Below are 15128 nucleotides of genomic sequence, written 5' to 3'. Positions count from 1 at the left end.
TTTTATAATGGTTGTGTATGTGTATGTAGGTATGTGAGTAGATGTGTGTGCATGTGAGCAGGCGTGTGTGTGTGTGCATGTCATCAGGTGTGTGTGTGTGTGTGTGTGTGTGTGTGTGTGCATGTTATTAGGTGTATGTGTATATGTGTATGTGTGTGCATGTGAACAGGTGTGCATGTGCATGTGAGCAGGTGTGTGTGTATTTGTGCATATGAACAGATATGTGTGTATGTGTGCATGTGAGTGGGTATGTTTATGTGTGTTTGCATGTGAGCAGGTATGTGTACAGGCATGCTTGCCTGTCCCTGCCATGTGGACTCCAGAGATCAACTTTGGATGTCTTTATTACTCTCTACCTTTATTATTATTTTTTCATTAATTCTTTCATACAAAGCCTTTGTTCACACCCTGACATCTCCCCTTAATTCCTCCCAGATCTGCTATTCTCCTTAATGCCCTCCTTTATTTTTTTTTTTCATTTCATAACCCACCAACTTCAATTCGTGTTGTCCATATACTTCTGGGTCTGAGGCCATCCACAAAAACCTTAGTTTATGAGACAATGACTTTGAATCATGTATTTCAACCAGGCTGGCTGGTCTTTGAGCCCCTGGGCTCCTCCTGTTTCCATGCCCTAGAACTCAGTGATGGGATTATAAATGTGTGCCTCCACCCGGTTATTATGTGGGGTGTAGGCAATTTACTTCATAGCTATTTATCTCCCCTGCCTGAGACTGGCTTCTTGGGTGTTAATTTAATTTCTCTGGTCTAGACCGAAAGTCATTTGGGAAAGAAACTGTGTTGATTGTCCCTATAAGGACACAGTACGGCAGCCAGCTGATGGTCTGACAAGAGTCTGCCTCCTTGTTGTGATGAGTGACCCAGAGCCCTCTGGTTAATAATGACCACTCCCTGGTGATAACTTCATAGAATGCAGATGATCCAGCCCTGTAAATTGTAAGGCTACAACACCCTCAGCATCCCTAGGATATTTTGTCACCTCCCTTATGGAAGAGCAGAATGCCTTACCATACCAATGTGCACTTACTAAACAATTCTGGTGACAGACTGCAAAGGTGAAAATGCAAATAACTTTGCTGTGTTGGTCTAAGATTAATCAGTACAACAAACGAACTTCATACACTCTGTAGGGTTCACCATGGGCAAGTCAATGTTCCAATTCTGGGCCCTCATCAACAGCCAGGTCAGAGCTTAACATTCCTGCCACTGAACAGCCACCCAGTTAGCTTATGCTTAGTTTCCAAATTGGAGAGGACAAAATAAAAATATATGTCCTGCCAGGACAGTGCAAGTGAAACACAATAAATGCATAAAATTGACCTTCTTAACTTTGTTCCGACTTCAGCCACCATTTAGGGGAGAAGAGCTTTGTTAGTGTTGATGTCTTTGGCTTGAACCACACAGTGGGTGTGGTCTCTGTGTCTCTTTCCTGCTTGCTTTTTCTTCATTCTGACCTACCAGGGTGACAAGAGAGACAACGCATGGGCAAGCCCTGCTCACGAACATTCTTATGAGAACACGCTGGAGGAGGGGCTTGTGCTCATGACCAATAGGAGATAAGGGAGCTTCAGGGCTTCCCATTAATACCTTTTAGTGGTTGGCTGCCCCTATACATCAGTTAGCCCAGGTTAGGCTCCTGTTAGAGGAGCAAGCCTCAGTGTTCTCTGGGCCCTGAGACAGACAGGTACAGATGTGGAAGGGGCTTGCGGGGCAGGTGGTGGGGCTGGAGTTCTAAGTGTTGGCCAGAGGAAAAGATGGCAGAGAAGAAGGTTTCCACAAAAGAAAAAAACCTCGTGACTTCTGGGAAATGTACTTGGCTTCTCATGAACCTCTCCAATCCAAGATCACAGTCGGAAAACTGTTGGTGCAAACGAAAGCCAGCCCAACCCAGGATCTTGTCAAGATTCATGGGATCTACATGCACATCTCCTAAATGGTTCTGAATCACTGGGATGGCAGGGGGAGTAACTTGAAGTGAAAGTTCTAGAAGAGGAACATTCTACCTGGGAAGCAGACCAACTCCACAGACCCCTGTGGCCCCCTTGGCACAGTCTCCCTGAGAAATCCTTCTATGTCACCCATTGCTTCCCTGGAGGAGGCATACACTGGGGCCTCCCTTGCTAGAGAGCAGATCTGAGGGTTTCTCTCTAGTAATGGAGTCAGTAGGATTGAACTACCTGCTGTTACCAGAGGGCAGGTATTCCAGCCCACACTGTGGACACTGCTTTGTTTATTCTCTTTATACTCCAACCTTCTCGGAGGGACGTTCAGGAATGCCTCCATCTCCAGTCAGCTTGTAACCTCCATCCTGTTCATTCAGCAAAACTCAGCAAGCAGGTGCTAGGAGCTTCCCAGTGGGGTGTGTAGAAACAGATGGAGAAGAAAATTCGAAGCCGTGAGACCGAATGTGACAGTAGCATCAGCTGGTCAGAGTCCCCACTCAGTTCCACCACTGTCAACTTGAAACAAGTCACTTACCTTCTGAAGCCTCAGCTTCATCTCTGAGATAGGGACAACGACACACCTACATCATAGGGCCCCCCACCCCAGAACGTGCTCAAGGGTCTCAGCTGCTGCCCTGCCAGTGAGACTCATGGATCTTGGATTTGGAGTTCCATTTCTCTCCAGTAAGTCAGTTCCTGGTTCTTATAATGCCATTGTAGAAAGAGGGACTTGATAAAAATCAGCCTGACTGGTGGGCTACGGAGAAAGCAGAATGTCTAGCACTGAGGGTGAGATGCTAAAGCTTTTAAATTCAACTCCATTTTAGAGAACCTGACCTAAGTTTGAACTCAGCTAGACTAACAGGCTGGTTTCTAGCACTAATTTCCAAGTTGCACCCCCAACAAAACCCGAGCCTAGCTCCAGTCTTTAGGCGAATCCTCAACAAGACCTGCATCTCCAGATTACACCCTCAACAAGACCAGTGTCTCCAGATTACACCCCCAACAAGACCAGCGTCTCCAGATTACACCCTCAACAAGACCAGTGTCTCCAGATTACACCCTCAACAAGACTGGTACCTCCAGGTTATTTCCCCAATGAACCTGCACCCCAGGTTACAAGCCCACCCCTTGTCTAACGACCACCAATGCAGAGGGGAAGTTAAGTTTATGATATGACTCCCAGCACTAGCCAGTTATGTTAAAGGCCACAGCAGCTTTCCAATTAGATGCCTGCACACGTATTCCCTGCTTGCTGCTTACTATAAATAAAGCCTTGCCCCAATAGACATTTGGGGCTACACCACCACCAAAACCATCCCTTGTGACAGAGGTGTGTTGAGGGGACCCAAGCTAGCTCGAATAGAATAAAGATCCTGCTGTGAGTTCCATCAGGTTGGCTCCTGTGTGTGTTTCCCTGACACAATGGAAGGGTGTGCTGGTAAGCAGCCATTCTGAAAACTCGCTGTGCCCATTGGCTGAGGCTCCCATAACCCACAAGCTGGGCAGCCTAAAACAGAATGTATTCTCTCACAGCCAAGAGTGCAAATCCAGATGCCAGCTTGGCCAGGCTCCATCTGAGGCTGGATACAAACCCTCCTTGCCTCTCTTGAGCTTCCAGTGGCGGGTATCAAGCCGTGGCATCCTTTGCTTAAAGCTACAGCATTTCTCTGCCTCTGTTATCCCATGGCCTTGCCCTTACAATTCCATATTTGTATCAGGGTACCAATCAGGCTAGATTAAATCAATGCCAATTCACTCTGTTCCAGTATGGCCCGCATTGACTGCAATGGCCTGGTTTCCAAATGAGCCCGCAGTTGAGACTCCAATGCAGTTTTAGGGGTTGGGGAACACACAGAAATTCAAGCCATAGTACCCAAGTTACAGAGCTGAATTGTAACTTCCCTGCTGGGCACGTTGGAAAGGCATTAAGATCTGTTTTCTTACCCAGCTCAGGAAACTGGAACTCCAACCATTCCTCAGCTCCACTAAGTACAATCACGTGACTGTGCAGCCATCGCCACCATCTGTCTCCTTAACCTCATCTTCCCAAATGAAAGCTCTGCTCTGCTCATTAAAATACTATGTTCTAGGGCTGGAGAAATGGCTCAGTGGTTAAGAACACTGACTGCTCTTCCGAAAGCCCTGAGTTCAAATCCCAGCAACCATATGGTGGCTCACAACTATCTCATAATGAGATCTGATGCCCTCTTCTGGGTTGTCTGAAGACAGCTACAGTGTACTTACATATAATAAATAAGTAAATCTTAAAAGTATATATAGACTATGTTCTCCGTGTTCCAGTCCCTCCTCCCAGCCATCATCCTTCTTTCTTTCTTTTCTTTCTTTCTTTTTTTTTTTTTTTTTTTTTTTTTTTTTTTTTTTTTTTTTTTTTTTTTTGGTTTTTGGTTTTTGGTTTTTTCAAAACAGGGTTTCTCTGTGCAGCCTTGGCTGTCCTGGAACTCACTCTGTAGACCAGTCTGGCCCCAAACTCAGAAATCCGCCTGCCTCTGCCTCCCAAGTGCTGGGATTAAAGGCGTGCGCCACCACGCCCGGCATCATCCTTCTTTCTCTCTGGACCTCTTACTACTCAGGAAACACCTGTAAAGGAAAGGAGACATGATATGGAAGTACACTCTCCCGCCCAGGCTCACGTACCAGGGCTTGGTTGCCAGCTTTGGGATCCTGCAGCTTCTGACTTCGTGAAAAGATTAATCCATTGATGGGGTCGCATTTGAGGGCATTATTGGAAAGGGATGGAAGCATTAGAAGGTTGGCTTGGTTGAAGGAGGTAGGGTACTGACGCTGTATCCCTCCTCCTGCCCTCTCCATCCTCCTCTCTCTGCTTCTTGTCTGTCACTTTGCTCAGCTCCCATCATGCTGTTCTGCCTTATCGTGGCCCCCAAAGCAACAAAGCAAAAGACTATAGGCTGACTGAAACCCTGGCACCAAGCCCAAGTGGATAATCCCCTCCTTTCCATTGTTTATTCTGATATAATATCTTATAGATGATGCTTTCCCTTTTGAGACTGGCTTCTTCCACTTACCATGGTGTCTTCCAGTTCCATCTATGTTGTAGCATGTGTCTGAGTCTCTCCCCTTTTCAATCTTGCATGGAAAAAAAAATCACTTTCTGTTGATTCACTCTTCTGGGAATAGACCCTGAAGATAATTTATAAATTATCTTTACTTTTAGGCGACATACAACAGGATACCACTCCTGGTACCCATTTCTGTCTTAGTTAGGATTTTATCACTGCAAATACCATGACCAAGACAACTCTTATAAGGACAACATTTAATTGGGGCTGGCTTACAGGCTCAGAGGTTCAGACCATTATCATCAAGGCAGGAGCATGGCAGCATCCAGGCAGGCATGGGGCAGGAGGAGCTGAGAGTTCTACATCTTCATCTGAAGGCTGCTAGAAGACTGGTTCCCAAGCAGCTAGGATGAGGCCTACACCCACAGTGACACACCTACTCTGGACCAAGCATATACAAACCATCACACACATGTAGAGTATAGTGACACTTTAACACATTATGTACAATGTGTAACTGGTCTGTCTATCACCTCAGACGTATCTCCATGCTAGAAACAGGAATCCTCTCTCTCTTAGCTGTTTGAGAATAGTTAATTGATTGCTGCCACGGTTAATATTGTCGATTTCATGGACATAGAGTCAGTAAAGAGACAATGCCTCTGAGCATGCTGGGACTTTTTTAGATTAGGTTACTTGAGGTGTACCCACCCCACATGTAGGTAGTCCTATCCCATATGCTGGGGTCCTGGGCTACATCGAAACAAATGAGAGCTGAGCAGCAGGGTTCATCTTTCTTTGCTTCCTGGCAGCCAATGCTTCATGCCCAGCCTCTTCACAGTCCTACAAACGTGTCCTCCCACCATGATACACTGAATCCCCAACTATAAGCCAAGATAAACCACTTCTCCTGCGAGATGCTTTTGTCAGCGCAACAAGCTCATGATAGTTAGGCTGCGGTCTTTTCTCAGAGCATTGCATTATAGAATTGCAGGAGACATGTTTGCTGATCAAGCCCCGAATCTCTCTCTTCCTTCATGATTTTCCAGAGCCTATAGAATCCATACCTGCTAGACATCACCAAAAGAAACCCAGAAGGCACTCTGCATGTATTTTTAGTCCTGAACTTTACAAGCACCGAGGGATCCGCAGGCAACTCAAATGACCACCAACTTCTGTAGAAGGAGCACTTATTAATGGAATGTTAGCTGGCTCACCAATCTCCAGGAGGCAAAAAATAACCCAGGCTGTTGAGTTAGGTTGCCAACAACTGCATGAGCTAAAAGCGTGCAGCAGATTTAGCTCCACCAAGACGTGGCTGCTGCCTCTGTGAAGCAGAGTGAGTCAGCGGCCCTACCACCCCTGGTCCCCTGCATCGTGCGCTGGCCTCCATCTTGCCATTGACACCCCCATGCTAAAGATGCTTTCCATGTCCCTGCACCCTATGAACAGAGTACTTGAGGCAAAATGAAGACGGCCTGGACGGCTGTGCCAATGTCAGAAGCCCATGGCTAGCATGTGGGTAGAGGGTCAGGAAGAGACTCAGTGGGAGCCCCCTCCCCCTCCTGCCACTCCAGACACAGAAAGGAACGCAGACACAAAGTGACCAAAAGGAGAGAGCCACCTCAGCTATTGGTAACTTCTCTAGCTCTGTCTGTAATGGTGAGCAATAATTATCCTAAACTACTCATATTGAGGTTTTTTTTGGGGGGAGGTCCCTACCTGGAGCCTCCTCCCTATAGATCCCCAGTAGCTTTCCCCATTTTGTTCCACTCCCAAAATCTGGATATCTTATGTCCTCACCAATACTTGCATACACACACACACACACACATACACACACACACACACACACACGGACACACGGACACATACACACACACACATATAGTGTGCATGTTTATGTGTGTGTCCATGTGTGTGCATGCATGTGTGTACATGTGTTTATGTGTGTGCCTGAGTGTGTGTGTGTGTATGTGTGCCTGAGTGTGTGTATGTGTGTGTATATATATATGTGTGTATGTGTATGAGAGTGTGTGTGTGTGTGTGTGTGTAACAGTCATCCTGACGCGTGGAAACAGACACTGTTTGATAACTTTCAAGCCCCCTCAGCCTCACCTGAGTCTGTGCTCCTGAGGAGTGTGTGGAAAGCCCTTAAGGAGGGAGGCTGGTTGCCAGAGGAGCTGCATTAGAAGACTGGGAGTTTCACTGAGGGAAGCCGGCTGGAGGTCGAGCTCACCTGCCTCTGCCAGGGATTTAACCAGGTGCAAGTGTGTGACAGTCTAAAGGGATGCAGCTTGAAAGCTGGGTAAAGGACAGAGATTGGAAAAGCTTCTGTCCCTGCCCACATTCCTCACTTGAGCATCCCCATTGGCTGCTCTGAGGTTTAGCCTTCCGATCAGCAGGTGCATGTAAGTTCTTCTGATCACACTAACAAACTTGAAGAGGGATCCTGGCTTATGGGTCGTCCAGCATGAGTCTTCAGGCTGGAATACACTGACTCCAGTGGGACCATGTCAGAACTGAATTCTGATTATGATTATACGTAATTTTATGGCATCAGGAGAGTGTCTGCACAGAACAAACAAATCGGTTGGTGGGGGACCACACACACACACACACACACACACACATCTGCCATGAAAAGTGACTAGTTAATTTCCCTTCTCCAGGATTCCTTTCCCCTGCCCCCCTACCCCCCACCATCAGCTCCAAACTTCCAGGCCTGTCTTAAAATAAACACCCTATGCTTAGTCCTCCGTGAGAGACCACTGATATTTTTACAGACCCGCCTTGGAAGTTCCCAGAACACTTCTTCCACTGGCAGCACATTTAACTTTGAAATTCTGCGTTAAACTCAGGCTGGGTGGTGAGGTCTGTCAGAGCACGCTTCTCAGATAACACGGCCCCAGCCTCAGGCAACAAGAGCCTCTGAGAACAGAGCTACTTCAAAACCACCTCAAAAAATAGCAACCCTCCCTGACCCTTGGGAAAATGCACAGGACTCTGCCAGAAGGCAGCGAGAAGCCCCTGTGGGTTCCTTATTTGCTGGTGCCACCAAGTGGTAGGGTTTTGTTTTCTTTTCTTTTGTTTTTGTTTTTTAAATAAATGTTGCTTGGCCGGCTGTGTGATAGTTTATGCTCAGGTAAGTTCATGTCATGAAACACTAGGTTTGGGGACTGGGACACAACTCAGTCAATAGAGTGCTTATGAGGCAAGCATGAGGACCTGAGTTTGGACCTCGGGCCCCCAGGTTAACCGTCTCTAATCCTGGCACTGGGGAAGTACAAAAGAGAGAGGATCCCTGGGGGCTGGACAGGAAATGGCATAGGAAAACAAGATGTTTATCCCCCCAAACTAGAAGGGATCAGTAACATGCCACACTCTTGGGCAAAAACAGAGGGATATACTTGTCATTGTTAATAAGGGGTAAAGGAGGGTAATTTATAGTAGCTGGTTTTTTTAATATTTATTTATATGAGTACACTGTAGCTGTCTTCAGACACACCAGAAGAAGGCATCCGATCCCATTACAGATGGTTGTGAGCCACCATGTGGTTGCTGGGAATTGAACTCAGGACCTCTGGAAGAGCAGTCAGTTCTTAACCTCTGAGCCATCTCTCCACTCCCACAGTAGCTGTTCTTAAGAAGAATTAGAGATTGGCCTGGGGTCTTGTTACACCTGCGAACAGTGACATGAACTAAAAAAAGGTATGAGTGTAACCTGAGATTTTTTTTAAGTCTTGTTACAGCTTGGCTATGGGATGTGTCTTGAGGCTCACACACTGAAAGTTCTTCCTCCAGCTGGTGGGGCTGCTAGAAGGTGCTTGAAACGTTAGGAGAGAGGCTCAGAGAAAAAAAGTCCCTGGGGGGGGGGTGTGTGTGCTCTAAGAGGGTATGTGGCTCTGGCCATTCCCCCGCCCGCCCTCCAGGTACCATTATCCTGATGCTTAGATGAAAACCTCTGCTCCCTGCCGCGACGCTCTGCCTTATGCTGGGCCTCCGAAACATTACAGACAGGGGCCCTGGCTGAAACCATGAGCCCAGGAAGCCTTCCCCCCTTTAATGTTGTTGCCTCTGTTATTTTGTCACGCAAGGAAGGCTGACTTGGAGAATACTGGCACCCAGAGAGGCCATTGTCATGACCTTTCTCACTGGTGTGGTGCAATCCTTTGAAATGGATGAGAGGTGGAGGCAGGAGGATTAGAAATTCAAGGTGAGCTAGTCTATAGGAGACCTTGTCTAAGTAAACCAACAAATTAGCACTGAAATAGTGTCCCACCAGCTTTGCCACAACTAAATAGTCAGCATTGAGTCAGTTTCCAGCTCTCCACGCACACACGCACACCTAAGGAAGGGGTATTACAGCCAGGTGGTGGCAGCAGTTGTGTTTTATAAAAAAGTGCCAGGATATATCTTATAGAGCGCTGTATGGTGGGGTGGGAGGGGTGCCTCCGCGGGCCCGTGCTGAGACATCCCTTCACCCTAAGGTATCAGCCATAAACAGGTATAGCATAGAATAGAGTTTATTTATATTATTAGGGCATGGGAAGGGGAGTTGAGAAGGGAGTGGAGACAGAGAGGGAGGAGGAAGAAGAAGAGGAGGAGGAGGAGGAGGAAGAAGAGGAAGAGGAGGAGGAAGAGAGGAGAGGGGAGGCAAGGGGAGGGAGGGAAGGAGAGGGGAGGAGAGACAAGATGAGAAGAGGCTGGCCAAACAAGGGGGGAGGGGGAAGGGAATAGAGAGAGAGGAAGAAAGGAATCAGGGAGAGAAGAGAATCAGAGAGAATGAAGGAGCAGAGAGAGCAAGGAGGGGCCAATCGGCTTCTTTTATAGCAAGCCAGGCCTACCTGGCCGTTGCCAGGTAACTGTTGGGCGGAGCTTAGAAGGAATGCTAACAGCAGCCAAGGCTTTTAATCCCAGCACTCAGAGGCAAGTAGACCTCAATGAGTTCAAGGACAGCCTGGTCTACACAGAGTGAGTTCCAGGACAACCAGGGCTACACAGAGAAACCCTGTCTCAAAAGTCAAACACAACAACAAAAGGAGGGATTACAAAGGCTGTGACTCATGTGGAGGGGGAGTCTTCCACAAATACCAATGACTTTTTCAAAAAAACATTTCCAAGTAGGGGCAGACAAGATGACTCAGTGAGTCAAAGGCACTTGCCCCCAAGCCTGATGACCCGAGTTTGATCCCTGGAACCCACAGGGTGGAAGAGAACAACTCTCAAACATTCTCCTCTGACCTCTACAGGATGCCCTGACACACACAGCGTGCTGGAGGCAGCTAGCGTCTCCACCATCTTTCCTCGGTGCCTTTTTTCGTCCTCCTCCTTGGTATCTCTCTCTCTCTCTCTCTTTTTTTTTTTTTTTTTTTTTGAGACAGGGTTTCGCTGTGCAGTCCTGGCTGTCCTGGAAACCAGGCTGGCCTCGAACTCAGAAATCCACCTGCCTCTGCCTCCCAAGTGCTGGGATTAAAGGCATGCGCCACCACTACCCGGCTCCTTGGTATCTCACGAAAACGGGACAATGCTACAGCCCCAAGAAAGGACACACGGGCTGGGACAGGGCCCCGCAGCTTGACGCTCCACTCCCCAGCAAACATTCCTTGGGACCATTTTTCATTCTATGCTCTGCCTCCCCGCAGTCGTCCTGATAATCAGGTCTTCCAGCCATCATCTGCAGCAGAGGTGAGGAGGGTAATTATCTGAGTGGGAATTGGCAAAGAAACCCCCTAGTACCTGTCCCAGCGGTGCCTGTACGCTGGCCTTCCCAGTACGCAGGGAGCCTTCCTCCTCCCTCGCCCTCTGCAAAGAGGGTCACATTGGCTGGAAAGAGTGTCCACTCTGAAAAGATCCCGAGGGCTACTCTAGGGCCGTGTGGAGAGTAGCGATGCAGAAGGCAGTAGTGAAACGGATCGGGGACACGAAGGTATTCACAACCAGAGTGCTGGTGCACATATCCAATTCACTAGCAACCAGAGAGGAACGCAGTGTCAGGCTCCTACTGGGGGTAGATAAGGATAATTCCCCATTAGCTGGAATTTGATGCAAACTACCAAAAGTGTCTCGTGATTATTTATTAGTTTGACTGACAGGTCTCCGAGGAAAACTAGCCCCGCCCTCTGCCCTCAGGGCTTGCCAACAGGAATCGAAATTTCACTGGCCAGATCTGAAGCCAAAATAAGACCCTGAGAACAGACCGGTGCCAGACTGGTGTGGGTGCTCTTTCAGCCTTCCAGAACCTTCTTGTCTGCTGAACAGGGTATGAGAACCAGCAGAAATAGCAAGCCCTGAGGGAAGAACCAGAGATTACCACAGTGGCTCCTCACCAGCAGACCGTGAGTGCTCCCACTTGCCCCTTCCAGAAAGATCTCTTGTGACTTGCGTGTGCGGGAGCCTTCCTCCTCCCCAGCCTTCTGCAAAGAGGGCCACGCTGGGTGGAAAGAGAGTCCACTCTAAGAGAATCATAAGGGCTACCTTAGGGGGCTTAAGTCTTCTGAAACAGGGGTGTTATGGTCTGATTACAACCACAGAGGCCCCCCCGTAACAGCATCATAAACAAATTAAAAGCATGCCTAATAATCGTGCCCCATATATGTGTGGGTATGCTCCCAGGTGTGCGCACAGTGAGCATGGTGCTGGCTCTGCACACCCGCTGAGCGACACTTGGCTTAGAGCGCTGAAACCGCTCCCGGAATAAAATGTTACTCTGTTCTGTTTTGTGGTTTTCTAGTAGAAAACTGGCACACAGATGCGAGCACATTTAACCCCCCGCTGAGCTTCCTTGATTGACTGGATCTGAGAGGCTGAGAGAATTCATTAGTAAAGACCATAAATAACATGTTCTAGACACCCAGGTGTAAATCCAGAAAAGGGTGGGGGAACCGGGAAGGCAACTGCCCAGCTGCCACCAGAACATGTGGCACTGTCCCTGGCAGGTTGTGTAGTCTGTACCCCACTCTCTTTCCCCTTCCCCGCTATGCCCTCCTGTTCTCTCTACCGTGGGTAGTTACAGACAGATGTTGACTGACTGAGATATCTACATGCAGACAGGAAGGAGGTTGAAGGGTACCTACCTACAGGAAATGGTATGGCAGCACGTTGGGGGACTGAGCCCAGAGTCCTCAACATGTTATGGTGAGGATGGCCTCTAACCTCTCTGGGCTCCTTAACAACCATGTGGAACCAGCCAATCTGAATGATTAGTACTTGTTAGTTCAGCTCTCGTCTTCTGTGTCTCTGTCTCTGTCTCTGTCTCTCTCTCTCTCTCTCTCTCTCTCTCTCTCTGTGCTTGGATCAGCCCTTGAAAAGCCGAAGTGGGGCTGGAGAGATGGCTCAGTGGTTAAGAGTGCCGACTGCTCTTCCAAAGGTCCTGAGTTCAAATCCCAGCAACCACATGGTGGCTCATCAACCATCCATAACGAAATCTGATGCCCTCTTCTGGAGTATCTGAAGACAGCTACAGTGTACTTACATATAATAAATAAATAAATAAATGTTTAAAAACATTATACAGCGACTTTATCAAATTAGTACTTTTAAAAAAAAAAAGAAAAGAAAAGCCAAAGTGACCTGCCTGGGGGTCTGGGCTACACCTGGAGAAGACCAATAAAGGCCATAGAAAAGATGCATGTTCATAGGCCAGCAAGGACCCCAATTCCCAAGAGGAGAAAATATGAGCAAAGCATTCAGAACATTCTGTCTAAGAAGAAAGAAAATACCACCTTGCTAAGTGCTAAGCCTGTCAGTTAAAACTTCTGGATATCATTTTCCCCTATTAGATAGTTTTATTTGAGAATGATCAATACAGAAAAGGGCTTCTCTGTACAAGTTCTCTCTCTTACGCTGTTTCCAAAAACAACCTTTTAAAAAATACTGTCTACTGTTCTTTGAGAATTTCATATGTGCACAATGTAATTTTATCATACTTACCCCCTACTCCTCACGTAACCCCCTCTCAGTACCTCACCCCACCCCAACTTTGTGCCTTTTTTAGTTTTTTGTTTTTTGTTTTTTTTTTTTAAATAACTCATAAAGTCCAGTTTGACCTGTCCACAGGAGAATGAGACCATCACCGGAGCACAGCTGACCAACCAGGGGCCATCACCTTAAAGAGTGCTGGCTCCCCCTCATCCAGCAGTCATCTATTGTCATTAGCTCTCCAGCAAGGGGTGGTGAGCCCCTCCCCCACTCCATGCTAGAATGAGGTGGCTTGATCTTGTGCAGGTTCTGTGCAGACCTGCTGGATCTCTTTTAGCCTAGACTAGCCTCTAACTCCCAAGCTAGTGAGTCGAGTATGACATTGACGTTGACTTCTGGGATTCCTGCCCGTACCTCCTGAATACTGAGATTATAGGTATAAAACACTACTGCCAGTGCGTGTGGTGGGATCCAGGGCTTTGTGAGAGACAAGCAAGCACTCTCTGAGAACCATACTTTTGAGAATTGCCAGACTAGGAGGCTGACATGTTTCCGTAATCTGCATCCAGAGCTGTGGTGATGGCTCTGTGTGCAAAGCGCTTCCCTGAAGATGTGAGGAGGTCCAGGTTCAGTGAGACACCCTGAGTCCTTGCTCTTTTAAAAACAATTATTTATTTTATGTATTTGTGAGTACACTGTCACTGCCTTCAGATGCACCCCAGAAGAGGGCGCCAGATCCCATTACAGATGGTTGTGAGCCACCATGTGGTTGCCGGGAATTGAACTCAGAACCTCTGGAAGAACAGTCAGTGCTCTTCACCACTGAACCATCTCTCCAGCCCCACTAAGTTTGCTTTCTAGTATGGTGATAACCACCACAACCAAAAGCAACAGAGGAAGGAAAGGGTTTATTTCATCTTACAGTAGATGGTCCATCATGGAGGCAAGTCTGGGCAGGAACCCAGAGCAGGAACCTGGAGTTGGAAAGCGAAGTTGAGACCTTGGAGGAATAATGCTTGCTGGCTTGCTCTCAGGCTCTTGCTCCATTACCAGTCTTCCCAGGACTACCTGCTCAGAAGTGGCACCACCCACAGTGGCATGGGCCCTCCCACACCAGTTGTCAATCAATGTCCTATGGACTTGCCTACAGGCAATCTGATGGCATCGTTTTCTCAGCTGAAATTCCTTCTTCCCAGATGACTCTAGTTTGGTTCAAGTTGACAACAGCCTACGACCAGCATGCTCTCCCTCAACAGACAAAATAGAGAGCTCTGATCTACACACACACACCTGCACACATATGCATGCACACGGCTACAACACACACACACACACACACACACACACACACACGCACGCACGCACGCACCAAAAGGACGAAGAGGGAGAGAAAAATCAATTATTTTTCTCAATAACTGTAGAAATTGCTGCTATTATTATCTCTGCTTTGCAGATAGAGAAACAGGTTTATAGAATGAAACCTGCCCAAGAGCAGATAATCCTGTCCTGGAGACGGAGTTCAACCTCAAGTCTCTGAGCCCAAGGCCTGAGTTCATGTCTAGGATGCTTTTCTGATCCAAAGCCTTAAAGTCCCTCATAAGTCATTGTTGTTGAAATAATTCCCCCCCCAGGAAGAAATTAGAGAAACAGAAATGATAAATATTTTTAAATGGTCCATATACATGGAGAATTGCTAACACCCCATGTGTTTGCAAAAACATAAACAAAATATAAAACAGCTTATGCATTCATCAACACTCATTTTTTAAGAACTTTTAATATCAGTACAAGATCAATAACACATGAAATTGATAAAGGTAGGTATAGACACTTAAAGTTACTTGCCAGTCAAGCCTGATGTCCGAAGTGCTGGCCCTGAGTGCCGCCCCTGAAATCCACATGGCGGAAGAAGAGAACAGAGCCCCACATGTCATATTCTGACGTCCATGTGCACACTGTAGTATGTATGCACTCCACACACACAGTTAAATAAATAAGTGTAGCTTTTGAAGGTGAGTGTTGAACCACACAGATTGTGGACTCCAGGAAATCTGTGATAGAAGTGATCTTTGATTGATAATGATCGGGTGAGTATTTCAGATAGATAGTGGGGTAGATGTTTTTTGTTTGGTTGGTTTTGGTTTTTGGTTTGTTTGTTTGTTTTTTGTTTTGTTTTGGTTTTGGTTTTTTGAGACAGGGTTTC

General features: G+C 47.2%; 1 protein-coding gene across 1 annotated transcript in view; it reads right to left on the bottom strand.

The window, feature by feature from the left end:
• Positions 1–7289, bottom strand: part of Mas1 (MAS1 proto-oncogene, G protein-coupled receptor) — a 26870-nt gene extending 19581 nt beyond the window's left edge. Inside the window, exons 1-3 of the mRNA XM_021221324.2 lie at positions 7245–7289; positions 5012–5126; positions 2199–2368 (exon numbers count right to left, since the gene is read on the bottom strand). The gene's annotated coding sequence lies outside the window, so the exon portion shown is untranslated. The remainder of the gene's footprint in view (positions 1–2198; positions 2369–5011; positions 5127–7244) is intronic.
• Positions 7290–15128: the final 7839 nt, after the last annotated feature.

Source organism: Mus pahari, chromosome 21 (genome assembly GCF_900095145.1).
Source record: "Mus pahari chromosome 21, PAHARI_EIJ_v1.1, whole genome shotgun sequence".
In the NCBI taxonomy this organism is placed as follows: domain Eukaryota; kingdom Metazoa; phylum Chordata; class Mammalia; order Rodentia; family Muridae; genus Mus; species Mus pahari.
Note: the sequence above shows the minus strand (reverse complement) of the source record. Positions and strands in the feature narration are given on the sequence as shown.